The following is a 26,415-nucleotide window of genomic DNA, read 5'->3' on the forward strand; positions in this document are numbered from 1 at the left end:
ACTCTCTACTTCTCCTTCTCTCTCTGTGTGACTCTGACTTTCAAATAAATAAATAAACAAATATTTTTTAAAAAAGTATTTGCTGAAACATTCTAAAAATGTCTCATTGAGAAAAATTCATTTATTTTCTGAATTCATCAGATATAGCTATCTTTAAATTATAATCAATGTCAATGACTGAAATTACATCAAACAAGTTAAAAAGACTCTTCAGCAGTGTGGTAGAAAGACATAGAACATTTTCTTTAAGTGTTAGTTCTAGTTCCTCCTTTTCTGAATTGGGGTATCAATTGCTTCAACTTCTACCTTCCACACAAAGGATTGTGAAGATCAAATCTTAGTGTGTGAATATATCATTATCATTGTTTACCAAAAAATAAAGTCTTGACACTATCAGAAATAACAAGTGATTCGAATTAGCAGATGTGTGTGTGACAAACTCTCAATTCCATTTTACGAGGCCTGACTTGGGGGTAGTCTGAACAGGGAGGCCGTTGTAGTGGAGCAAGTCACATGGCTAGTGGGTGAACTGAGCCCATGATTTCTCAAGTAGCTCAATTTTGCTTTTCATCTTTGCATCTTTCAACCAGTATTTAAGCACTTTCTTCCTGCCAGGCATTGTGCTAGGTGCCAGGGCATGCAATTAGCTCTAAATTCACTTCCCTTGCTGAGAGCTAGAATATGCAAGCATCTTACAATCCGGCTTGAAAGATACTGAGCTTACAGACAGCTGTGTCCTATGCTCTAGGTCGGGAGTTGGCACACTGGCTCACAGGCCAAAGTTGACTCTGATTGCTTTTGTAAATAAGGCTTGTGTGCCATCTCTGGCTGCTTTGGTGATAACAATGGCAAAGTTGGGTAGTCAGTGTGAGAGAGACTAAGTGGTCTACAAATTCAGAAATCATTCGATAGCTGGCTTTTTATATCAGAAGCTTCCTAACATCTGTCCTAAAGAATTGGCAGAGCAACCAAAAGGATGAAACCAGGTCCCTGAATGACCACATGGAGCAGAGGCTCCTCAAGTGTCTGAACCTTCCACCCTTGGGAAGGTTATATGAGGGAGAAACAAGCTGCTGTGTCTTCTTTTTTCATTATTTGTTTATTTGAAAGACAGTTACAGAGAGTGGGAGAGACTCACACACACACACACACACACACATCTTCCATCTGCTGGTTTACTACTCAAATGGCCACAACAGGTAGGGCTGGGCCAGGCGGAAGCCAGGAGCTAGGAATTCCATCGCGGTCTACCACGTGGGTCACAGAGGCTCAAGTACTTGGGCCATGTGCACTGCTTTCCCAGCAGCATTAGCAAGGAATTGGATCAGAAGTGCAGCATCAGGGCCGGCGCCATGGCTCACTTGGTTAATCCTCCACCTGCTGTGCTGGCATCCCATAAGGGCGCTGGGTTCTAGTCCTTGCTGCTCCTCTTCCAGTCCAGCTCTCAGCATGCCCTGGGAAGGCAGCGGAGGATGGCCCAAGTGCTTGGGCCCTGTACCCGCATGGGAGACCAGGAAGAAGCACCTGGCTCCTGGCTGCGGATCAGCGCAGTGCCGGCCGTGGCGGCCATTTGGGGGGTGAACCAATGGAAGGAAGACATTTCTCTCTGTCTCTCTCTCTCACTGTCTATAACTCTACCTGTCCAAAAAAAAAAAAAAAGTGCAGCATCCAGCATTCCAACTGGTGCTCCAGTGTGAAATGCCAACATCACAGGCAGTGGCTTACACTATGGTGGCTCCTTATGGAACTTTTGTAAGGCTACAGGGGAATTGCTGTCTCCAACAATTCCCACTAGAAAGAAAACTCTGCAGCAAGAGAACAGTCTACTGAGTGCATTGGGCCTAGCAAGGGTATGGAAGATGGGATTCGGGATTGGTCCAAAAATGGGGAGGCATGGTGCTGGGTAGGTTATGTGTCTGTCATGGGGGTATACTACAAGTCAGAAGCATGAGGGATCAGAGGACTAATGTCCTTGGTGAAGTGCTGATGTGGTTACAAGGGGTAATCGGGTAAACATAACAAGAGTGGATCTGAAGTTTGTGTTGCTGCAATGTCAGGAACCAGGGACAGTACATGCAATGGAAATTAAAGAAGTTCAGAATTCACAGGCAATAAAGGTTGAAAGATAGTTGTCTAACAGCAGATGAGAGCTGAGCTGCCTTTGCAAGAAGATAAAGCACATAATTTGCACTTACATTTTCTACTTGTCAGCTCAAACACATTTCTCTGGTGTGGTTTTACTGATCCACCTCTCCAGGGTCCTTGCCATTCCTCCATCATCACTGGGTTTGATACACAAGCTAAAAAGGAAACAATGCATAGAGCAAAAGTTCCCTAGCTTTGGGGTTAGAGCAAAGAGTAGCAGGATTTAAAAATGCTCTCCACATGCTTTGGACAGGCCCAAGAGCCAACACTCTGATTGGCTTCCTGACAAAGCCCTGGCTGTTGTTTGCAATGTCTTAGTGTCACCTTCGATTACATTATGCAGCTTATTCCTCAGGAATTGAGGCTGGGCCACAGATGGCCAAGCTCGGTGGACAAGAGGATGGGAGAGGAAGGAAATTGTTGCCTTTCCATGGAATAAAGATGGCAATGGCCATGAAATGGTCAGAAGACATTTGTACCCTGCGTTTCCAGAGGGCAGACACACAATGCCATGGTCCCTGGACAGTTGGAAAGTAGCAGCTGTGCAAAGAAGGCTGGATGTTGCCGTTAGTGATGCGGAGGTGCAGTTCGGGAAGAGGCACTGCATCACTGGCCAGTCCAAAAGCACAGCTCTGCCTAGGACTGCACCTCCAGGGAGGAGACCAGTGATCACCATGGCTTGAGGCCAGAAATGTCTGCAGAAAGAGAAGGGGATATGAGCCCCTCCTGAGCTGCTCCACCACTCCATTCTTCACACCAGAGCTTCACTCAACTGTGGATCCAGTGATTCTGACTTTGCTCACAGGCAGCCACCAGGCTTATTCCTTGTTGGTGACTCTTACATCTACATTCTTTTTTTTTTTTTTTTTTTGACAGGCAGAGTGGACAGTGAGAGAGAGAGAGAGAGAGAAAGGTCTTCCTTTTCTGTTGGTTCACCCTCCAATGGCAGCTGCGGCCGGTATACCACGCTGATCTGAAGCCAGGAGCCAGGTGCTTCTCCTGGTCTCCCATGAGGGTGCAAGGCCCAAGCACTTGGACCATCCTCCACTGCCTTCCCCAGGCCACAGCAGAGAGCTGGACTGGAAGAGGGGCAACCGGGACAGAATCTGGCGCCCCGACCGGGACTAGAACCCGGTGTGCCGGTGCCACAAGGCGGAGGATTAGCCTATGGAGCCACGGTGCCGGCCTATTCCTTGTTGGTGACTCTTATATCTACATTCTTTCCATGAATGCCAAGTATTAGACGAAACACGGGTTTTTAAGTCTGGTCCTCTGGGCTCTGATTCACATGCATTTCCTGGAGGTACAGTTAGATTCGCAACAATCTATTTCCCAACCTTGAGATTTCCTCCACTGGGGAGATAAGAGTGTCTTCTGCATTTTATAAGGACCAGAGGTGCAAGATTCTGTGCTGACTGCTCTGGGGTGTTAAACAATTAAGGGGCTCTGTGATTCCTGCCATCAATGACATTTCCAAATGATGCAATTCGATGATGAATGGGCTACTTCTTGCTTATGCTAGAGACTCCATGTTAGGTGCTAGGAAGAGAATAGTCCTGCTCTTGATGAGTTCGCAAGAGAGTAACTCAAAGACAAGTGGTAAGTGAGGGCAACTGATAACTTCTCAGTCAAAAAAATAAAAGAATCCAGCCAAACGGAAGCTTAAGTGTTGGTCTCATGAGAATGAAACTGATACACCACTTTGGAAACGCACCCTTTAATTGAATAAGCAGTGCAAAATAAGTAGTTCACTGGTGTTGGTATTGCCAACAGAGCCGGACAAGGCATGTACATGTGGATGAGATCAATCCCTACACAAGAGTGAACAGGAAGCTCCTACGAGGTCAATCCCACTCTGTACCCATAGACCTAGAGCCAGTAGCTTGCAATCCAGTCTTCTATATGCAACCCAGGATCACTGAGAGTGGTAACCAGGGGAACAGTGCTTGGAAAATTTGAGGCAGTATCCTGATATTTTCAGCATGAACATGACTACTTACCATGCAAAACCATCACACAAGGAGGGACAGAGTGACATGCCTCGGTGAATCTTGTTTTTCCCCTTTCTTTGCTTTTGAAAATTTCCTTTGCTGTCACAACTTCCCAATCTATTTCTCTAAGCCTTTGACAAAATCTGAGAAAGTAGGAGGTCAAAGACTTGAGAGAGAAAAAACATATGCCAATAGCACTTAGCAAATTTCCCTCTCCGACATCCACTTCCAACCGAACCATCTGCTGCTCTGTCAGCCCAGAATTTATAGCCTCTGCTGTGTCCTCATTATCCGGCCCTGCTTTCAATGTGGTGGAAGGCAGCTTCGTCTCCCTCCTGTTCTGAAGAAACAACAGGTTAGAGTTCACTGCCAGTCATTGTGCGATTTCCTTCCATTTCAGAAGTTATGACACACTTACTCTTAATCTTGAAAGGATTTGAGTTATGTGTGATCAATAATCTGCCACATGTTTGGCCTCTGTAGAATAAAAATCAGTTCTTAATCTCCCTCTTCTCATTCTAAGAGACCCTCTCAGATGGACTTAATCATAGTCCAGTAGAACAGTGCATAGGAAGCAGGAGTGTTCAGTCCTATTTTTAAAATGCTGGATTTTGGTTACAATTTGGGAAATAATATTATTGACCTAGAAAAATCACAGGACTAAGAACAAGAGATAGGAACCCTCACAACAAGAAGCGCAATCAGAGCTATTCATTCTGGTGGAGCTGGAAGGCGCTCATCTATAAAAGAAAATGACCCCTCTCTATTTGGGACTGACCCAAGGACCGTGGGTCTGTGGGCCTTTGTAGAAAAACTTCCTGGCAACATCAGCTCCTTCATTCACAGCACAAACAAGCTGGTGGGTTGAAGGTCTTTGGCAAGGATTCTGCTTCCTCATGCGCCTTCCCTCTGCTGGCTTCTTAAGGGGCCAAGTTCCAGATGCTCATTCTTTACTCCATCAAAGGCAAACTAGCAAAGTAGCACTTCCCATCCATCCCGTCCTGCTCACAACAGTGCCATCCCGAAGTCTCCCTAATTCTCATTCAAACAAGAGCTCCCTAAACACTTGGAGACAGCTTCGCAAACAGCCTAAGTCCATCATTTCTCTATTGTTTTGAGATTTTTTTAAATAACAGATCTACTCTGCAGGTGGGGATAGAAAATGGAAATCTACATATCTATATATCAAGGTGCTCAAGGGGCTCATAGCCAGGAGCACTTGCCAGGTGGCTCCAGATTGGTCCATCAGTGCCTCTTTGTTGCAGCCTTGAAGTGGGGACACAGGGCTTGGCAGCTACCAGCTTGGGAGACAGGTTTGCAGGAGGGGAAGCCCCAGAGTCGGGGCAGAGACACTGGCACCCAGGGTCGGGTCAGATGGGGAGAAATTCCTAGGCCTCAGCAGCATCCAAGCCTGTGGTTAGAGGTTGGTTACCCAGAGATTTGAAAGACATAGGACATGCCTCTCCAGTTCTTTCACATATTCAGACAAGAACAGGCTCTTGGAAGTTGGCCTGGGATGCCCTGGGGACCGTGTAATCTCACTGAAAGCTGCAGAGGTGAATCTCCAAACACTGGGGAAAATCTAGAAGAGAGTCCGTAGCATATTGCATTATAATTCTTAAAGGGGCTGGGGTTGTGGCATAGTAGATGAGGCTGCTGCCTGTGACGCTAGCATTCCATATGAGTGCTGGTTGGAGAGCTGGCTGTTCCACTTCTGATCCAGGTCCCTGCTAATGGCCTGGGAAAAGCAGTGGAAGATGGTCCAAGTATTTTGGTCCCTGCATTCATGTGGGAGACCTGGAAGAAGCTCCTGGCTCTGGCTCCTGGCTCCTGTCTCCTGGCTCCTAGCTTTGGCCTGGCCCAGCTCCAGCCATTAGGCCATCTAGGGAGTGAACCAGCAGATGGTAGATCTCTCTCTCACTTTCTCTCTCTCTCTCTTTCTTCCTCTCTGTAACTCTGACTTTTAAGTAAATAAATAAACCTTTAAAAAATGTCTTCCCTTTATTCCAACCATTTTTGTGAATGTGTAAGAAGCAAAGTTGGCCGGCGCCGCGGCTCACTAGGCTAATCCTGCGCCTAGCGGCGCCGGCACACCGGGTTCTAGTCCCGGTCGGGGCACCGGATTCTGTCCCGGTTGCCCCTCTTCCAGGCCAGCTCTCTGCTGTGGCCCGGGAGGGCTGTGGAGGATGGCCCAAGTGCTTGGGCCTTGCACCCCATGGGAGACCAGGAGAAGCCCCTGGCTCCTGCCTTGGGATCAGCGTGGTGCGCCGGCCGCAGCGCACCAACCGTGGCGGCCATTGGAGGGTGAACCAACAGCAAAAGGAAGACCTTTCTCTCTGTCTCTCTCTCTCTCACTGTCCACTCTGCCTATCAAAAAAAAAAAAAATTAAAAAAAAAGAAGCAAAGTTACGTTTGTTTATGACATTTTTTAAAAATAGGAAGTAATCTGAATTTCCAACTACTTGGGTGCCAGGTGGGATAGTTCAATAAATTGTGAAAATTTAAGGAATATTGAAAGGTGCAAAAATGTTTTCACATAATTTTTTGTGTTGTGGGGGAAAATTCAAGACGATATTAAGTGAAACATGTAGCATTCTCTGGAATACAAAGCTTAATACTAGTATGGACTTAGGAAAGAGGGCTGGAAGGAGCTAGATCAGGAACCTCCCAGTATTCTGTAAGCTGTGGTTTGTAGCAGTTTGTGGTTTGTAGGAGATTTATTTGTTATATTCTTTCTTTTCTAAATTTTCTCTAGGAAATTAAATTTATGATTGTGAAGCAGGCTGTTTAAACCCATTCTGTTATCAACTTCATCAAACCTTATAATTTATAAAGCCTGACTTTCCATGACTTAAGCAGCTCATAGACTGTCACATTTTATACCCAAAGGGCATGGTATTGAGCAAGCCAATGTCTCAGTTTGTCCTGTGCTAAGGGACGTGAGTCATTGTCTCTTAACATCTGTATTCCAACCGTTGGTGTAGTTGAACAAGGCAGCTTTATACAAACTCTAAAATTTGTGATTTACATTATTTCAATTATTACTGACATGTGAATAGCATTAACTTCTATTCCTGTGGTACTTAAACATTTATAAGGCCAAAATAAATGTATAAATCGACTGCAAAAAAAAAAAAAAAAAACCTTAAAAGAAACTAGAAAACCTAGTTAGAATCGCAACTCTGCCAACTGTTGGTTGGTGACCTTCTGCACGTTCTTAATCCCTGCTTACTCTGCTTCTTTCTTGGTCAAATGATAGGATGTTAGGGGTGGTAATTAGTCTTCATTGTTCCGAAGACTCTCAAACACTGAGCAGTGTCTCAGCCTCTTCCCCCTTCCCTCTAAAGGGTAAGTCTTAACACTGCCCTGAGATGCTCGGCTAGATAAAGCCTTCTCCTAATCCAAAGTATTGTGCACTCTTTAATTAAAATGATATTGCACATCCTGAGAGGGAAAACTAAGCCACTTTCCTTCTCCGCCCCAGGGCTGATGCTGTTCTACTTTGGGCAGGATTTGTAGCCTGTAGTTTCCACTGCTTTTCTCTTTGTACAGATGTTTGCATACAGATTGCAAATTGTCATCACTCAAAGACTATCTGCGGAGAAAGTTAGAGGAATGGGGAAGGTAAAACAACCATACATGGCATTAGGAGCTTCCTAATGGAGTCAAGGCCATAGTTGTTTTCTGAGTCATGAACTCCGGAGAATGTAATTGCCCACCATTGGCTGATGCCAAGAACTCAATCCCAGTCTCCCACGAGGGTAGCAGGAACCCAGAAACTTGCCTCCCAATGTCTGCACCTGCAGCAGTCAGAGCCAGGAACCAAATACAGGCATTCTGATGAATTCTGGAACAGAATCTTCATATCTGGTGTCTTAACCACCAGGCCAAACACCTGCTCCTTCCCCTCTCCCGCCCTTTGCTCTGTTTTATGGAAGATAAGAATAAACGGAGCTCATGAGTTATAAGATTTTCCAGTATTCTGAGAATGTGTACCAACCCATACAATCAACAAAGAAAGAGAAATAGAAGAGAAATAGAAGGGGTGATGCTGTGATGCAGTGGGTTAAAGCCCCAGCCTGCAGCGTTGGCATCCCATATGGGCGCCGGTTTGAGCCCCAGCTGCTCTACTTCCAACCCAGCTCTCTGCTGTGGCCTGGGAAAGCAGTAGAAGATGGCCCAAGTCCTTGGGCCCTGCACCTACATGGGAGACCAGGAAGAAGATCCTGGCTCCTGGCTTCAGACCAGCACAGCTCTGGCCATTGTGGTCATTTGGGGAGTGAACCAGTGGATGGAAGCCCTCTCTCTCTCTCTCTCCCTCTCTCTCTCTCTCTCTCTGGCTCTAACTCTCTCTGTAACTCTTTCAAATAAATAAAATAAATCTTTAAAAAAATCATAAGAAATAAGAGAGAGCAGAAAAAGCTAGAAAATGGAAAGCATGCATAGCATAGTTTGAAAAGTGCACTTATTTTTACTTATTTTGAAAGACAGAGCTACAGAGGAGAGAGAGAGAGAGAGAGAGAGAGAGAGAGAGATCTCCCATCTGCTGATTCACTCCCCAAATGCCTATAATAGCTAGGGCTGGGCCAGGATGAAGCCAGGGCAAAGCCAGGAGCCAGGAAATCCATCCTGGTCTCTTACATGGATGACAGAGACCCAAATGCTTGGTGTCTCCCAGAGTGTGCGATAGCAGAAAGCTGGATCAGAAATAGAGGCAAAACTTGATCCCAGGTACTCGAACACAGTGTGCAGGCATCCCACACAGCAGCTTAACCTGCCAAATTACAACGCCACCCCTTAGAGTTTTAGACTTTGAGGTTTTAAAAGTGCTTTTCAAATGAACTCCTCCACTTGATAACTGCATATGCTCGTTAATTCAGTAGAACAGGAAGTTTTATCTTCACTGTCCACAGCTCTGAGGTGTCCAGAGATTAAATCATTAGGCCGAATTCAACCCCACACATTCACTCACCCATATGCACAAAATGCAATCAGAATCATGATCTGCAGCCGGGCATCTTGACTTCTAATCGACTTCCCTAGAACAGGGAGCCAAGTTGGAGGGAAGTAGAAGAATTTCTGAAAGTCTGGGGGCTGTGCCTGAGTCTGAGCAAGTTTTACAATCTCTGGCTGGACAGGAACATGAAGGTTAATGCTGTATTACACATCTCTTCCTTGTCGTATCAAAATTCTTCAGTCCTTGCAAGTAAGCGCATGCTGATATACAAATACCAAAGCTGTCTACGTTGCCTTTGCTCTTTATTAATTTCTTGCAATGTTCCCAGTGAGCTTCTTTAAAGCCAAAGCTACAGATCAGTGATTTCATTGGTGTGCATTCATTTATTTGCTCAACAAATATTTATTGGGTTCCCAACATATGCCAGATGTTGTACAATGTTCCAGACTTAATGATGACAATGAGACAGATTCTCTTCCCTGTGTGATTTAATGGCACTGAGAGTGGAGTTAAGGGCTCTGGCTAAGCCACTGCCCTTGTTACCATTGCTTCTATTGTCTAGCAATGGTTGTGGTCTCCAAGGCTCTACTGCTCAGCAACCCACTGCCTCTCACCTTCCCTCGGGAGAACTTCCAGCAGCTTTCTCACACTGCTGCCCCTTCGGTTATGGACAGAACAGGGACTCTTCAGACAAGGAGGCTGACAGGTGGAATTCCCTCCTCATCCTGTGTGCAGGCTCAGGAGCCTTGACCTCTCCAGCGAAGGGGTTCTAAGGGACAGAAGGCTCCACAGCACCAACTGAAAGTTGTTGCATTAGACAGTGTAGCTCAAGCCCTTAAAAGCTGTCTTCTTTTCCTGTCTCTGCTAGATCCCAAATGAGTGTCGTGATGCTAGTATTTTACTGTGCCTCTTCCTGGTCTCAGTCAGGAGAGGAATGGTGCAAGTATACTCGAAGGGATAAAGACATGGTGGAAGTAGAAGATTCTAGATGTTTTAGGATTGGCTTTTCAAAGCTAAATGCTGTTCCTTTCAGGTGGAGAAGCATGGAGATATGGGATGACGGGGTGTATAAGGTCATGTGGGTTGAGGACTTCTCATCTCTCCCAGACCTTCTGAGATGTTCAGTGCTGTATGTGAGAACCTGAAATAAATCCTTGGTAATCGGGGGTAAAGAAGAGAGTCTGGGAAAGACCTGAAGGATGAAAGCCGGGGCACACCAGTGCCAGGATAATTGTTCATGTTGGACTGGAGCTGTCATTCTTTAAAACAAAAATGGATCGGCATTTTCTAAGAGTCAAACTCTATGCTCAATGCTGGAGATGCGAAGAACAATAAGACAGAAACTGCCGCATTGGGGCCTTTCAATGCAGCTTAGGTTCTGGGGAAAAGTGTCTGTGATGGAAAAGCAAATAACCATTTAAAGAATTCTTTCCAGAAAATTACTATATAGCTACTTAAGACACAGAAAGCAGCAAGACATCCTAGGTGTGGCTGGTGTCCAGACAGCGGTAACTGGAGCCTGGGGAATTGGTGTCTAGGGGTGCAGCCTGGGCTACACACATAACCAGGAACAGAAGCTGCTTAGGCGGCTTCCAAATAGTCAAAATGCAAGAAAGGGAAATGTCATTAGGCAAGAAAGCGACATCAGAGCACTCATGTGACCCTCCTCTTGGGACTTGCAGAGCTATTGAGGGAGGAATTGAAAGGGGGGCTGTTCCCCTTTTTGGTGTTCTTGAGGTCTGAGGAAATCACAGGTGCATAGAAAGCAGGTTAAGTTCCCTTTCTTGGAAATCTGAATGGTAAACCACAAAGAGCATGACTAAAAAAAAAATAATAAGTAGTTCTATCAGCTAAATCCTAAAGCAAAGTTGCCCTTACTCATTTTGTAACATAAAAGTTGTCTGCAATCTTCATGTCAGTGACTGTAAATGGTAAGCCATCATTGACATCTACTTGGGGGTCAAAGAATAGATTTCTTGGTTAGTTAAAATTAGGTTGGGCCACACCCAACAGAACACCACAAAATAACTGTTGTTCAAGTAAGGTAGGAGGCTAGTTCTCTGTCACAAGCCTTGGCAGATGGGCAGTACGGGCTGGGACCCATATTCTGATCTTTCCACTTGACATTTTCAGGGCAGGTAGGACTTCAGTTCGCAAGGTCCAAAATAGCTGCTGGGCTCCAGCTAACACAGCATTAAGGGAAGAAAGAGAAAGAGGAAAAGCAGAAATGCAAAAAAGGACTCTTCTCGGCAATCTATGCCTTTCAAGAAAACTTCCTGAAAGTCCCACGCAACATTTTAATGCACACCTCATCAATCCCAGCTGTGTTAAACTGTGAGGGATGCCAGGAAATGTAACATTTAGTGCCCATGCCAAAACAGAAATTTTGTCTTTAAAAGTGGGAATGGTAGACATTGAATAATAACTGGAAGTCTCTACTACAAGACTTGTCTACTCTTCTTTGTCCTTCTATCTTCAGCTGCCCTCCAACTTTCAAATCCCATTCCACCCATAGGACAAATAACTTTCAATAGTTTTCTAATGGGATAGATAGACAGACACATTTGATAGAGGGAAAGACTAAATAGTTAGAAAGAAGCTAACTAGCTAGCTAGATGACAGACACACACATGCTTCCGGAGAGAGAGTGAGAGGGAGTGAGAGAGACTAAATAGATAGATGATGGATAGATAGATACATAGAGAGATAGAGATAGATATAGACAGATAAATGTGGCTAGATCAATTTACCATTAACAATATCCTATTGCTCATGTGGTACATATAGATACAGATAGAGATCAAGATGGTTTGAGATAGATAGACAGATAGACAGACAGACAGATAAACATGGCTAGATCAGTTTACCATGGGGAATATCCATATTGCTCATGTGATCACGGAGACTGGGAAGTATTACGATCGACTGTGTAAAACGTGAAGACTCACGAAAACCGGTGGTGGAGTCCAAGTCCAAAGGCCTGAGAACAAAGGGAACCGTGGTGTAAATCCTCATCTGAAGGCAGAAAAAGATGAAATGAGATGTCCTGATTCAAGCAGTGAAGCAGAAAAAAGGGCCCAAACGTGTCCTGCTTCTGCCTCCCTGTTCTATTTAGGCTTTCAGTGGGTTGCATGAGGCTTACCGACCTTGGAGTGTGCCCTCTGCTTTACTTCATTCCCTGATTTCATGTGCTGATTTCACCTGCAAGCATTCTCAGACACATCCCCAAGCAATGTTTAACCTGGGCACTTTCTGGCCCGCTCAAGATGACACATAAAATTAATCACCACCACCCACTTCCACAGAAACCACTTTCCCTCAATAGAACACAACAGACCCTAGCCCTTTGGATTTTGAATGGAGACACACAATTCTAGAACACTTGCGGTGCACTGAGCCCAGTGTTAGGCGTGGTCATGCCCTCTGTTCTCAGGGACATGGTCAATGTATTGTGAGAGAATCCAGCTTATCACATGTTACATTACTCTAGAAATGCTGGGTCTTATTTATCTTTTTTTTGGCACATGGTGGCCACACAAGACAAAGGATGTCAGGAAAGATTGTGCCAATTAGAAGCCAGGAGCCAGGAGCTTCTGCCAGGTCTCCCATGAGGGTGCAGGAACCCAGGCACTTGGGCCTTCCTCTGCTGCTTTCCCAGGCAACCAGCAGAGAGCTGGATCAGAAGAGGAGTAGCCAGGACATGAAATCAGGGTCCATGTAGGATGTTGGGGCCACAGGTAGAGGCTTAGCCTACTATGCCACAGCACTGGCTCCCAGGAAGGTTTGTGAACATCTACCTTGCTCTTTTCCTCTTCCTCACTCTTTCTTCTTAGAAGCAGAGATAGATAGAACAGAATTGGTGTTGACTGAACATTTCAGCTGCTTAATATTGTCTTAATATTTTAATGGCAGCATTGGTACATGGGCAGCTAACCAGAGTCCATGCCAAGACTGCAAATAGAAAAGATAGACTTTATCTTCCTGGAGGTCTCCCTCTACGGCCTTCTCTTTCACTACTGGGAGGGCTGGCTGCTTACTGGGGGGAGTAGGGGAACACTGAGAGCAGAGCTCTGCTTTCTTGTGGTTATGGAGAAATGCATGGGTGAGAGACCGGGGACGCCCCCTTAGCACAAAGAAGGGTATCTCCTATGGTGCCCAAGCAGGGTTATAAGCCAAGACCTTTCCACTCCTTCTTTCTCTGGAATCCACTCTGGTTGTTAGAAGGAGAAACCCAGTCCTCCTTGAATGCTGCCATGACAACATTTCCCTGCTTTAAACCACTCAAGCTTCAGGCAATATAGGATTGCTGAAACTTTTTCCCCCATAACATTTCAAATTATGTCTTCCTGCAATGAATGAATTATTTTGGCCGCTTTTTCAAAAAATTTTGAATCCTCCACCACAATAATTATTTGATAGGTGCTGGTTATTCCAGACACTAATAGAATCTATCTGAACAAGCAAAAGGAATATAAAAGAAAAAAGAAAGACAAAAAAGGAGGAAAAGGACAGGCAATAATGGGGTTATCTGCATAGAATTAGCTTCAGATTTTTGCCAACAGGTCTGTAGGTTGAATTTTTCCAAGAAGAAAATGGACATGGGGCCTACACTGTGGCACAGCAGGTAAAGCCACCTCCTACAGTGCCACCATCCCATATAGGTGCTGGTTTGAGTCCCAGCTACTCCACTTCTGATCCAGCTCTCTGTTATGGTTTGGGAAAGCAGTAAAGGGTGGCCCAAGTCCTTAGGCCCCTGTACTCAAATGGGAGACCTGGAGGAAGCTCCTGGCTCCTGGCTTCGGATCAGTGAAGCTCACTCTCTCTCTTGCTGCCTCTCTGAAACTCTCATTTTCAAATAAATAAATAAAATCTTAAAAAAAAAAAAAAGAAATTGGACACATCCAACTGTTTTTAAACTTAGAGAACTTAATTACACTTCACATGATCTCTATACTAATCCTTTGAGTTTATTTTCTGTTATTGTTAGAAACAAAATGACTAAGAGTACTAAGCCCACACAAATTGGCTTTCTTATGTCCCACACATACAGGTCTTTATGGCCAAACTATGACTTTAGATTGGCCTCTCCCATCTACCATTGTGTACTACTGCATAGAATACAGCCATCTTTAGAAAAAATTGTTATTTCTCTCTCTCTCTCTCTCTCTCTCTCTCTCTCTCTCTCTCTCTGAGGGCTGCCAGGAACTCACATGCCCGACAATACCCCAGATAATTTTAGGACATAGTCTATGCAGATGTGGGGCCATGCATCTCAGTCCTATGGTGCCAGAGACCACTCTGTCCCAACACAAGTCTTCTTCCCAAGAAAAAACAATGATCCAGCCAATGAGAAACAACCGGACTGATGAGCCTGCACATCCAGGTTGTAACACCAGTAAGTTCCTTACACCTGGCCCAAGGTGAGGCACCTGGAGCAGCCAATTTCTCAGGGCCTCTCTCACCTGCTGTGGTCTCATCCTATGCATTTATGTGAAACACAGTGAGAATGTTATGTCTTTGCTTCAGGTTTCTGGATTTCTTTCCCAATTTCACCAGATGTGCCCATAAGACAGGCAACAGGTGAAAGCATTTTTAGTAGTTTCCACTTTAGTGTGAATTACTTTTGAATCATGAAAAATAAAGCCATAGGACCTTCATTTAGCCTACCACTGGTGGGTAGATTTGCAAAGAGCAGGCAGTTGACTTACTTATTTCATGTGTGTTTGTTTTAATCTTTCACAAAGTGTGGATGCTCCTTCTAACCAATGCTTTGATGGTTCACCTAGCACCTCCCAATCTAATTGCTTTGGAAATGGTGAACTGTAATTACCAACAAGTCCTCAACATCTTCTCTGACTGTAGTCTTGGTTCCTGTGTACTGATTTCCAATTCAACCTTTGAAGATGATTCTCTTCCACTGAGCTCAGTTGGTAAGCAAGATTATGGTACTGGCAGCCAAAGTACTAACTTTTTAAAGTGTAACAATTTGCTACTTGCTATACTTTAAGAAAAAAAAGCTTGTTTGATTGATTGATTTTTGAAAGAGTTATTACAGAGAGAGAGGGAAAGACAGAGATCTTCCATCTGCTCGTTCACTCCCTGGATGGCTGCATTGACCAGCATTGGTCCAGGCTAAAGCCAAGAGCCTTGCACTTCTGGGTCTACCATGTTGGTGCAGGGTCAAGCACTTGGGCCATCTTCCACTGCTTTTCCCAAGTCATTAGTAGGGAGCTGGATCAGAAGTGTAATAGCTAAGACACAAACCAGGACATGAACTGGCTCCCATCTGGGAGTGGTGGTGATGACTTAACCTGCTACACACAATGCCAGCCCTTGCGCTTTTTTCTTTAAAATATTTATTTTGTTTATTTGTAAGGCAGAGTTACACAGAGAGAGGGAGAGACAGAGAGAGAGGGAGAAACAAAGAGAGAGATTTTCCTTCTATTGGTTCACTCCTCAAATGGCTGCAATGGCCAGGGGTAGGCCAGGACAAAACCAGGAGCCTGGAACTCTTTCCAGGTTCATGGCTTTCCTAGGCACATTAGCAGGAAGCTGGATTGGAAGTAGAGCAGCTAGCACTTGAAATGGTGCTCATATGAGATGGTGACACTGCAGGTCACGGCTTAAACCACTGTGCCATAATGCCAGCCCCTACTTACTGTACTTCTTAATGGAAAATCCCCACATTTGAGCTCTTGCTATTATTTTCTTTGATGTCTTGAAAATTCTCCTGGGAAAGAGCCATCTGAATTTTTCTGTGGCCCTCTCAACTTTCAAAATAGAGATACTTAAAGGGGTATTTTTCAGGGTTCCCATTCTTCAAGGACACACAGTTCTGAAAAGATTGTCCTGTTGAGTCAGACAAGACCTTGGCAGTTTGCAACAGATTTGTGTTGTTTGCCTTTTTAACTCACAGCCATGGAAGCTTTGATGGTATCATCAGTTCATTAGGCATTGTTGGTTTTCTCTCTACTCGTCATTTCCCTTCCCTTCCCTTCCCTTCCCTTCCCTTCCCTTCCCTTCCCTTCCCTTCCCTCCCCTCCCCTCCCCTCCCTTCTCTTCCCTTCCCTTCCCTTGCCTACTTCCTTTCCCTCCTCTCTTCACTCCTCCCCACCCCTCCCTCCCCTCCTCTCTCCTCTTTTCTTCCTCTTCCTCTGCCTCTACCCCTTATCTGTCTCTTAGCCTGTTTGCAATGCTTAGCCCTGCTCATTCAGTCCTTGTACACAAGGACCTTATACACAAGGTCATGAAAGGAGTGAGGCTGGGTGTAGTGCTACCATTTCTTCTGCCGTCTGTCTCTGGCCTCACACAGAGCTTCCAACATCACTATGCTGGGAGAGAGCATCCAGAGGTTCACAACCATAGGATGTGAACCCATAGGAGCCACCATGAGGAGGGCCCAGGGAAGAATTAGCCATTTTCAGTGGAAAACAGGTAGAGGTTGCTAGTTACGATGACTTTGTTTTTTGGATCTGGATTTGCTGCCCCTTTCCTCATAGAACAGCACCACCTCCTTAAGAAATAGGATGTTCAAGGTCATCCTCGTAACAGATAACAAAGAGCATTTCAAGAAGTGCCATCTCTTTGAAAAATGGATCAAACTCTTGAGCTCACAGCATACTAGATATGTTTCTAAATAAACTTATGGCATGGATGCTCAATGCCTCTTCTCTGATGCAGGGAATGTGATAATATGAGCATATGCCTGCTTTATTATTTGGATAATATTCCAGTATTAATTTCTTAGTCAAGATGTGTATGATTTAGCTTGTTATATGATCTTCAATTTTGAGATTTTATTTAATTTTTCCCTTTTTTGGATTAAGACATTGTTGGAAATTCAGGATATAAAGGAGAAAGGCAAAGTTAACTGTTGTCTTGTAATTTCTTTAGAATTTAAAGGAGGAGAAAAGATACATTTCAGTCAAGTATTTAAGAGCTTCACTTTTTTCTAGGCCTATGGCATGAAACTGACATTTTTTACTTGATTATTGCACTGCTGACCAGTATTAGTCTTCTTTAGATTGAATAAAATAATAAAAGTAGTCCAAAGTTACTCTGCACCTTTGACAACAGTAGGAAGAGACTAAAAGGTGACAAACAGTGAAATTCTGCTTACCACTCAAAATGTTTAGTTCCTAGGGCTTTGTTTTAGGCAGGGGAAAGTAACTAGCAATCGAATATGTTTGACAGTTTGGTCACTACTAGAATAGAGCAGAATAATAACGTACAGCAGATTGCACACTGGTAATCTATCTGACCTCTGAACTTTGGTGAGAGGATACTGTATTATTTTTAAAGCATGACTTTAGGGCCTGGCACTGTGGCATAGCAGGTAAAGCCACTGCCTGCAGTGCTGGCATCCCATATGGGCACCAGTTGGAGTCCTGGCTGCTCCACTTCCCATCCACCTCTCTGCTATGGCCTGGGAAGGCAGTGGAAGATGGCCCAAGCCCTTGGGCCCCGGCACCTGCGTGAGAGACCTAGAGGAAGCTCCCGGCTCCTGGCTTCAGATTGGTGCAGCTCTGGCCATTGCAGCCAACTGGGGAGTGAACCAGCAGGTGGAAGACCTCTCTATCTCTCTCTCTCTCTGACTCTCCTTCTCTCTGTGTGTAACTTTAGCTTTCAAGTAAAATAAATAAATCTTTTAAAAAATAAAGCATGCTTTTAGGCCAGCGCCGCGGCTCAATTGGCTAATCCTCCACCTTGCGGCGCTGGCACACTGGGTTCTAGTCCCGATCAGGGCGCCGGATTCTGTCCCGGTTGCCCCTCTTCCAGGCCAGCTCTCTGCTGTGGCCCGGGAGTGCAGTGGATGATGGCCCAAGTGCTTGGGCCCTGCACCCCATGGGAGACCATGAGAAGCACCTGGCTCCTGCCATCGGATCAGCGCGGTGCGCCAGCCGCAGCACGCCGGCCACGGCAGCCATTGGAGGGTGAACCAATGGCAAAGGAAGACCTTTATCTCTGTCTCTCTCTCTCACTGTCCACTCTGCCTGTCAAAAAATAAAATAAAATAAAAAATAAAGCATGCTTTTAATCACATAAAACATATATTTCTGGATTCTGGAATTGCAACAACAACAAAAACAAAATGCTTAACCCTGGCTGCTGAGTACGTCTTAGGCACTCCCAATTTTTTTTTTTTTTTTGGCAGGTAGAGTGGACAGTGAGGGAGAGAGAGACAGAGAGAAAGGTCTTCCTTTTTGCCGTTGGTTCACCCTCCAATGGCCACTGCGGCCGGCGCATCGCACTGATCCGAAGCCAGGAGCCAGGTGCTTCTCCTGGTCTCCATGCGGGTGCAGGGCCCAAGGACCTGGGCCATCCTCCACTGCCTTCCCGGGCCACAGCAGAGAGCTGGCCTGGAAGAGGGGCAACTGGGACAGAATCCGGCACCGCGACTGGGACTAGAACTCGGTGTGCCGGCGCCGCTAGGCAGAGGATTAGCCTGTTGAGCTACGGCGCCGGCCCCCAATTTCTTGCTTCCCTGGTTACTAATAAACAAGACATAGCCGTTGACTGTAAGTCAACTCCAGGAAAACAAAACACACACATCTGAGAATAGGTTGTCTGAAGAGGATGCTTTGCGCTCCTTCTAGCATGATATAAGGGAACATGTATTGGCTTTGAGATTACATTTATATCCTTCACTCACTGAATGGCTTTGGGCAAATTGCATCACTGCTTTGAGCCCCAGTTCCTTCATTTCTAAATGGGGAATGCAGATAACTGCCTTGCATGTTTGTACTGATATTGACAGATAATAAGCAACTGAGGTGCCAAAAAAATAATAATCACACTTTCATTGTTCGATACTTAATTGATCTTGGTGATTCATTATTGTAAGTAGTGTTGGACTAAACTATCTGGTAGCAAGGAAGGTTCTTCAGTGCAAAAGAGGTACCAGGATTTTCCCATGTCCTGTCTGCTCTGGGTCCCTCAGAATCTCCCCTTCTACAGTGGCCAACAGAACATGGCCCCTTGGGCTGCATGTGCAGAGATGTGGGGAGCAGGAATGATAAATGTATCAGGGCACAGTCCAGTTGCATGAAAGCCATAGGCTGAGTCATTTTGTGGAATGTGGAAACTTTGTGCTGATGTTGGCAAGGGGATAACTAGAAAGGAGGAGCTGAGGCCACTAGTTCCTCCCCACAGCCCCACCAGTGCTGCAGCCTCGCCTGTACTGACCAAACATCTACTCCTTTACATGCAACAGAATCCAAACAGCTGCTCCTTCCCAGGCAGCAGAGAACAGTAGCTTACATGAAAACCCCTGCTTAGAACCACGGTCAGCCCCAAATAACCAACATGGCTGCTGGCTGCATCTCCATGATGACTTTTGACTAATTGTAAGGTCATCATGATGAAATCATTATGGCTTACACTCCTACTCCCATCATGCACCTGACACCATAACATTTCTGAGATTTCCAAAATAATGGGTGGCACTTCAAATCTGCCCCAAACTCCACCCATTATGAATATTCAACTAAACTCAATCCATACACTACCCCCAATGCCTCCAGATCATACAAAAGGATGGCCCCAAACCTTATTGAGTGCAGCTCTCTCTTGAGTGTGTGCTTCCACTTTGCATGCAAACAAATCCTGCTTCTCTGCTGATCTTTACCTACATCTTCTCCTAGAATTCTTTCTTGTATTGGAGACAAAAACCTAATTCAGTCACCCCCCAGCAATGCCAGGGCTTCTGTTTAGTGGCTCAGGCCTACTGCACCAGAGATTTCTTTGCTGTTTCTCTCCTCTGCTCTGGAACAAAGACACAATTTTAACAGCAGTATCATCCCACAAGCCTCATATTTCATGATCATCTCTGCTGACTTCTTACTGCTCTTAGCATCCCTCTCTGCTTCTGGGCGTGCTTCTCTGTCGTTTACCCCTATAAGGGCAGTTACACTAAGCATGGCAATCTGTACACAGGCCTACGAGTCCGGGGAGAGATCAAGGGAATCCACAGCATGAGACAAAAGGAGCTTCCAGGATGATGGCACGCAGTAGGATCGGAGAGATCAAGATATGATGGGAGCAACGTAAGCATGGAAACAAACATGAAATAAACCAAGCCCCAGCACTTACAGAACTCCAGGAAAAGCAAAACGCATGGAGGGGAAGAACAGCAATCAGAGCTTACTACTTGTCATAGCAGTGAATGGCGTTGGCCTGGTCGCAGTAAGGTAACACCAAATCCAACAAAATTATTATCAACTCTATTGAGAGGACAGGGGACTAGTAAGTGTGTGTGTGTGTGTGTGAGAGAGAGAGAGAGCGCGCGAGCGAGCTGGGGGGAGAAAGAGAAATTACATATTAAGTTTCTGGAGTAAGAAAACACTAAAGCAGATTCTGAAAAATCAAGGAGTGAAGATGAGTATTAAGCATAGAGGCTAATATGTCCCTAGGGATGCCCACATTCCATAGTGGGGTATCTAAACACCAGTTTCACTCTGGGAGGTAGCAGGTGATGGCTCAAGTACTTGGACCCCTGCCACTCATGTGGGAGACCCAGATGGGGTGCTCCTCTTCTGGCTTTGGCCTGGTCCAGCTCCAGCTGTTGCTGGCATTTGGGGAGTGAACCAGCAAATGGAAGATATTTCTCTCTCACTCTCTCTCTCACTCGCTGTCTTTCAAATATAAATAAATAAATAGGAAAATTTGTTTAAATCCTTTTTAAAAAGTAGCATAAACATTTTCCCAGAAAGATGAAACTAATTGCAAAATAACGTGCTAAAATGATTAAGTAAGGGACCATCAATTTGGCGTAATGGGTAAGGCCACTGCCTGCGGTGCCAGCATCCGTATGGACACTGGTTCAAGTCCAGGCTGCTTCACTTCTGATCCAGCTCTCTGCTACGGCCTGGGAAAGCAGTAGAAGTTGGCCCAAGTCCTTGGGCCCCTGTACCTGCATGGGAGAACTGAAAGAAGCTCCTGGCTCCTGGCTTTGGATCAGCCCAGCTACAGCCATTGTGGCCATTTGGGTTTGAACCAGCAGATGGAAGACCTCTCTCTCTGCATCTGCCTCTGCCTTTGCCTCTCTGTAACAGCCTTTCAAATAAATAAATAAATCATTTTTTAAAAAAAGAGGATTAAGGGCCAGCGCCGAGGCTCACTAGGCTAATCCTCTGCCTGCAGTGCCGGCACACCGGGTTCTAGTCCTGGTTGGGGCGCCAGATTCTGTCCCGGTTACTCCTCTTCCAGTCCAGCTCTCTGCCGTGGCCCAGGAGTGCAGTGGAGGATGGCCCAAGTCCTTGGGCCCTGCACCCGCATGGGAGACCAGGAGGAAGCACCTGGCTCCTGGCTTCGGATCGGCGCAGCGTGCCAGTGGCAACGCACTGGCAGTAGCAGCCACTTGGGCAGTGAACCAACAGAAAAAGGAAGACCTTTCTCTCTGTCTCTCTCTCTCTCACTAACTCTGCCTGTCAAAAAAATTTTTAAAAAAATTTAAAAAGGGATTAAGTAATTGTTTCTAAGAAATAGGATAGTGTTTAAACAATTTTCATGTATAATTTTAATAAAAATTTGAATCACAGGAAAGAAGCATCCAAGTGAGAAATATTACATTATTTCTCGAGTAAATGTCCTTTAAAAATAAACAAGCTTTAAAATTGCTAAGGTGTTGCATTTGACTTATGTGACATGAATTTCCTTCCCTTATGAAAAATAAAAGGATGATTCACAACAGAAAAATATATCTCCAGCTCTAAAAGGAACAGAATTAAGTCAAAACTAAACTATGATGCACTCTAAAAATGTTTTTTTTTTTTAAAGATTTATTTATTTATTTATTTGAAAGGCAGAGGTGCAGAGAGGCAGAGGCAGAGAGAGACAGAGATCTCCCATCTGCTGGTTCGGAAGTGGAGCAGCTGGGACTTGAATCAGTGTCCATATGGGGTGCCGGCACTGCAGGTGGCAGCTTTTACCTGCGATGTCACAGTGCCAGCCCCAAATTTTGGTTTCTTTACTGAGGTGTAACTTACATACAGCAAAATGTAACCATTTAAATGGCGCTGTGATTGACCTCTGCGCAACCTCTATCACAATCCTGACAGTGGACTGGACATTTCCGTCACCCCCAGGAGTTCTCTCCACCTCAACTCAGCAGCCTCAGGCAATCCTCACCCATTTCTGCTGCTTCAGGTCAGATTCGTTTTTTCCAAGAGTTTCACAGAAATGAAATGAAATATGTGGAATGTACTCTGTCATGTCCGGCTGCTGTCTAACACATTTGAGTGCCATCCATGACACAGTGTATGCTGTTCCTTTCATGACTGAGTTTATCCAAGATCAAAGCTTTTTAATTTTTTAATTTATTTTATTTATTTGAAAGACAGAGAGACAGACAGATATAGATCTCCCACCCACCGGTACAGTCCCTAAATGCTCACAATGCCTCTGACTGGGCCAGGTCAAAACCAGGCGCTGGGAACTTAATCCAGTTCTCCCATATGAGTAGCAGGGGCCCAATCACCATCACCTGCTGCCTCTCCTGGTGTGCACTGGTAGGCAGCTGGATGAAAACTGGAGGAACAGGGACTCAAACCAGGCACTTTGACAGGGGATGCAGGCATTCCACACAGCATCTTAACCACTATGCAAATTGCTTGCCCTTGAGAAAAAAAGTTTTGGACAAAATTTGTAACAATGTTTTTTTGTTTCTTTATTCTGCTAGTGTCTTGGTTACAAGCTCTTACTCCCTAGCAGGCAAACCCTCTCTCCTCAGTCAATTATGAAAGAGGGAACAAGGGACACAGAGCGGAGTCCGCTGCTTCTGGGTAACCCAGCTCAGTTGCTTAGCAACAAACAGAATAACTGTATTAGTTTAGTGCATTCTGAACAAAAAAGTAATCATCTTTTATCCCCAGATAGATAGAAGACGATGTTATTTCAAGTGAAGTGGGGGAAAAAATAAAAACCATGAAAATGGAAAGAAAACACATCCAGTTAATAGAGACCCAATGACACCACCTGTTCTCACACCTCCCGGTCCCAGTGAGGACTTGCTCTGTCAAGACCATGGAATCTGCGTTTATATGAAGTGCCAGGATGTGAGGAAGCAGCATACAAAATCATTTACAAAGCACAAATAAACGATACCAGAAACAATTAATAATTCATAACCGACATAAAGAGAAATGTTAACCTTTATTATCATTAATACTGCAAAGAATTAATGACGTAAATGAGAAATTTTGTCTTATCTGCAATACCCCCTTGCAGATAGAAAACAGGACTTCCAATACACATCATTCTTGCACTCACCATGTTGAGGAATTGCATTCCATAGCAAATGGCTCGTGTGTGTTTTCCTGATTCCTTAGTCTCTGAAAGAATCACGTGCCCTGAGCAGGCAAAGCTGCTGACAAAACTTTTTTCTTTTCCATTTCCTCAGGAGTTTTGCCAACTTGCCATTTCTACTTCCTTCTCATTATCAGTGTGCCTCCCTCCCAGCACCCAACAATATAATCTGGCAGAAATAGCCCTCCTAAAAAATTGTAGATTTAATGAGCAGAATATCCCCCAGCCATTTAGTGCAAAGTGTTTAATAATCAATCAGAAATCGGTTTCACTTAGTTTTACAGGGTTGAGAGGGAGACAAAAACCCGTCACTATCACTTTTCAGTTATTCCTGGAGCTGGTCTCCTCTTCTCGCCTGACATGAGATTTCTGGTTTAAATCGTGCCCCCAAGGGAATGGATATGAAGCTGTGGTCAGGCAGTTTTCTGTCAGTGCCTGGATATCTGGTAAAAGACAGCTTTTGCAGTTTCATTAACCATAGGGGCAAAGTTGACTGCCAAATAATTGGGCTTATATATCTTCCCCCTTGGGATTTGTGGGAATGAACTCTCCTGTAAGTGTTTTTAATTGCAGTCTTCCAAAAGAAAAGCAGTAGAAGACCACATCTTCCGAGAGTTGCTACGTATACAAGTTTCAACCTAATTTAAAACGTTCTCCTTTTTTGGGGTTTTGAATCGTACAACGCATCCACTTGTGTTCTGAACTGTATGTGCTATAAGAGCACACAGAGGCAGAAAAACAGGAAGGCAGGCTCTGCAAAACAGCTCACAAAACCAAAACACATCCTGGGGCCCCACACAATTCATGAAAATCTTACTGCCGCACAGTGCAAGTAAATGCACCTGACATTGTAGAACGGAGGTATAACAGCTTCTGAGCTACCAAGTGCTCACAGAGTGGTGCTCTGGTGCTCTCGGCTTGTGACAGTTTATAGCCGTGGTTTCTGCTAAGGATGATTGTTCAGTTGGAAGAGTAGACCTGATGGAAAAGTATGGTTTTACAACTTAACAGACTCTTGTTCACAACTTGCCACATTTACAGCAGTATCCTGAAATTGATTCTTTGCATTAAAAGACTTTAAACTCCCAAACAATGCATCTGTGTTGGTACAGTTTAAACTATGCAAAAGAAGAGCAGATTCCCTTTTTATGTAATTTTTAACTTAGTGTTCCCAAGGGATACGTAGCGGTGAAGAAAAAACTAACTAAAGACTTTGGAGTAGAGAGATGTTCTGTACAATGCAGATTTTGAGCCAACAATAGTGCTGAGGGTTCATTGGGTTCCATCTCATCCCTTTATCTTTCTGAGTTGTGCTTCCTTCTTTTTGTCTCTGCTGTGGGTTTCTGGGGAGACAGTGAGAAATTAGCGATGTTAAGAGAAAATAAGAACAACTCTCTCTGCCGCAGTAATGAAATGGAAATTAAAACACTGCTACACGATTGAGCTATACACACCAATTACAACCTAAAGCAATAGGATGCCATGATATTAATCTGACCTGAGGATGAGCAAATTGAGGTAGTAGATACTGATAGCAGATCGTTTATGCATAAGACACTATGCACACTCATTACGGCTAATAAGTGTTTTGAACTATGGTTCTTAAAGAAACTCAAGGGTCTTCTAAGAAGAGTTATTTTTAGCTGTGTGTCAAGGAAACACGAGGCATGAGCTACATGAAGTGGCTCGGGTGTCTGGAGTGATCTGTCCTGAGCTGGAGCAGTGGTCCTGCACACAGCAGGGCCATCTTTTAGAGGCAGAGTGGCTCAAAATGTTTTCATAATGGTTTTGAGGATTTACTACAATTCAAGTAGTGGAATAGATTGACCTGTGGAATTATCATAGAATCTGAGGTTTGGATGAATCTTAAGTAGTGTTCATGTGTGGTTTTTTTTTAGAAAGCTTTTATTAAATGAATACAAACTTCATAGGTACGGTTTTAGGAATAGAGTGATTCTTCCCCCCAATATCTGCCCTCCCACCCCCACTCCCATCCCACTTCCCATTCCCTCTCCCATCCCATTGTTTATGTTGATTATGAAGATGGATGAGGGATTGAGAAAACCATGAATATAAAGCAAATGGTCAGAAGCAAGGAACAGTATTGGAAAGCCAAGGCGGGAGGGGGGGTGGTTAAGGGGAGCTCACAGACTGCATCTCTGCCAGTCAGGGCCAGGGCTGCACAGTGAGTGGATGAAGAGTGGATGGAGGGTCAGGTGTTTTTGCTCCCAGGGCCTTTGCTCTGGCCCCAGGGGAGAGAGAGCTAACAACCTGACAAGCATGGAGGATCACCCTTGGCCAACCCTAGCTCGGATTTTACCAAAACATTTCCTATGGGCTGCACCTGAACAAATGCAAGTCTGTGAATATCCTCCGATGAGGTCTGTGAGGATAGTACCGGAAGTGGTTTCTTGAGTACATAGATTAGTTAAAATCAGAGCCAGGATTCCAACCCACATCCCTTCGCAGTCTCAGGTATTCTTACAAGTCTGCAAATCTGCTAAAGCTACTGCCAGGGTCAGCACTTGGGATGTTCAAGAGCAGAGTTTCTCCACCTTAGTGGAGATCTTTGCGGGGAGCTTTGCTACTCACTGTAGGATGCTGAGCAGCAAGAATTCCCCGGGCTCTACCCGCTAGATTTCAGTAGCACACTCCTTTTCCGGAACTAGGACCATCAAAATATCTTTAGATGCTGCCACAAATCCCTTCAGTAGTCAGACTCACTCCTGCTTGTAAACCACACTGGTTGTATCTGCAAACCTGGTGGTGTTGCTCTCCTCTTTGGGTGCTGGGTGTCACCAGAGCCAGGGTGAAGCTGCTGAGGTGTGACTGGGTGTCTGATATGCACTGTCACTGAGCAGGATGGTGTTGGAAGGACAATACTAGAATCCAAAACCAGCCTTCTCTTACCCTGGTTCTGGGACTTGTCAGCTGTTGGGGTAGCCGTGGCGGAGTGGCTGGGGGAAGGGGGTGAGGTAGGGAGTCCCTTAATCTGTATCTGTGTTGAGATTATTTCTA

Source organism: Lepus europaeus, chromosome 14 (genome assembly GCF_033115175.1).
Source record: "Lepus europaeus isolate LE1 chromosome 14, mLepTim1.pri, whole genome shotgun sequence".
Lineage (NCBI taxonomy): Eukaryota > Metazoa > Chordata > Mammalia > Lagomorpha > Leporidae > Lepus > Lepus europaeus.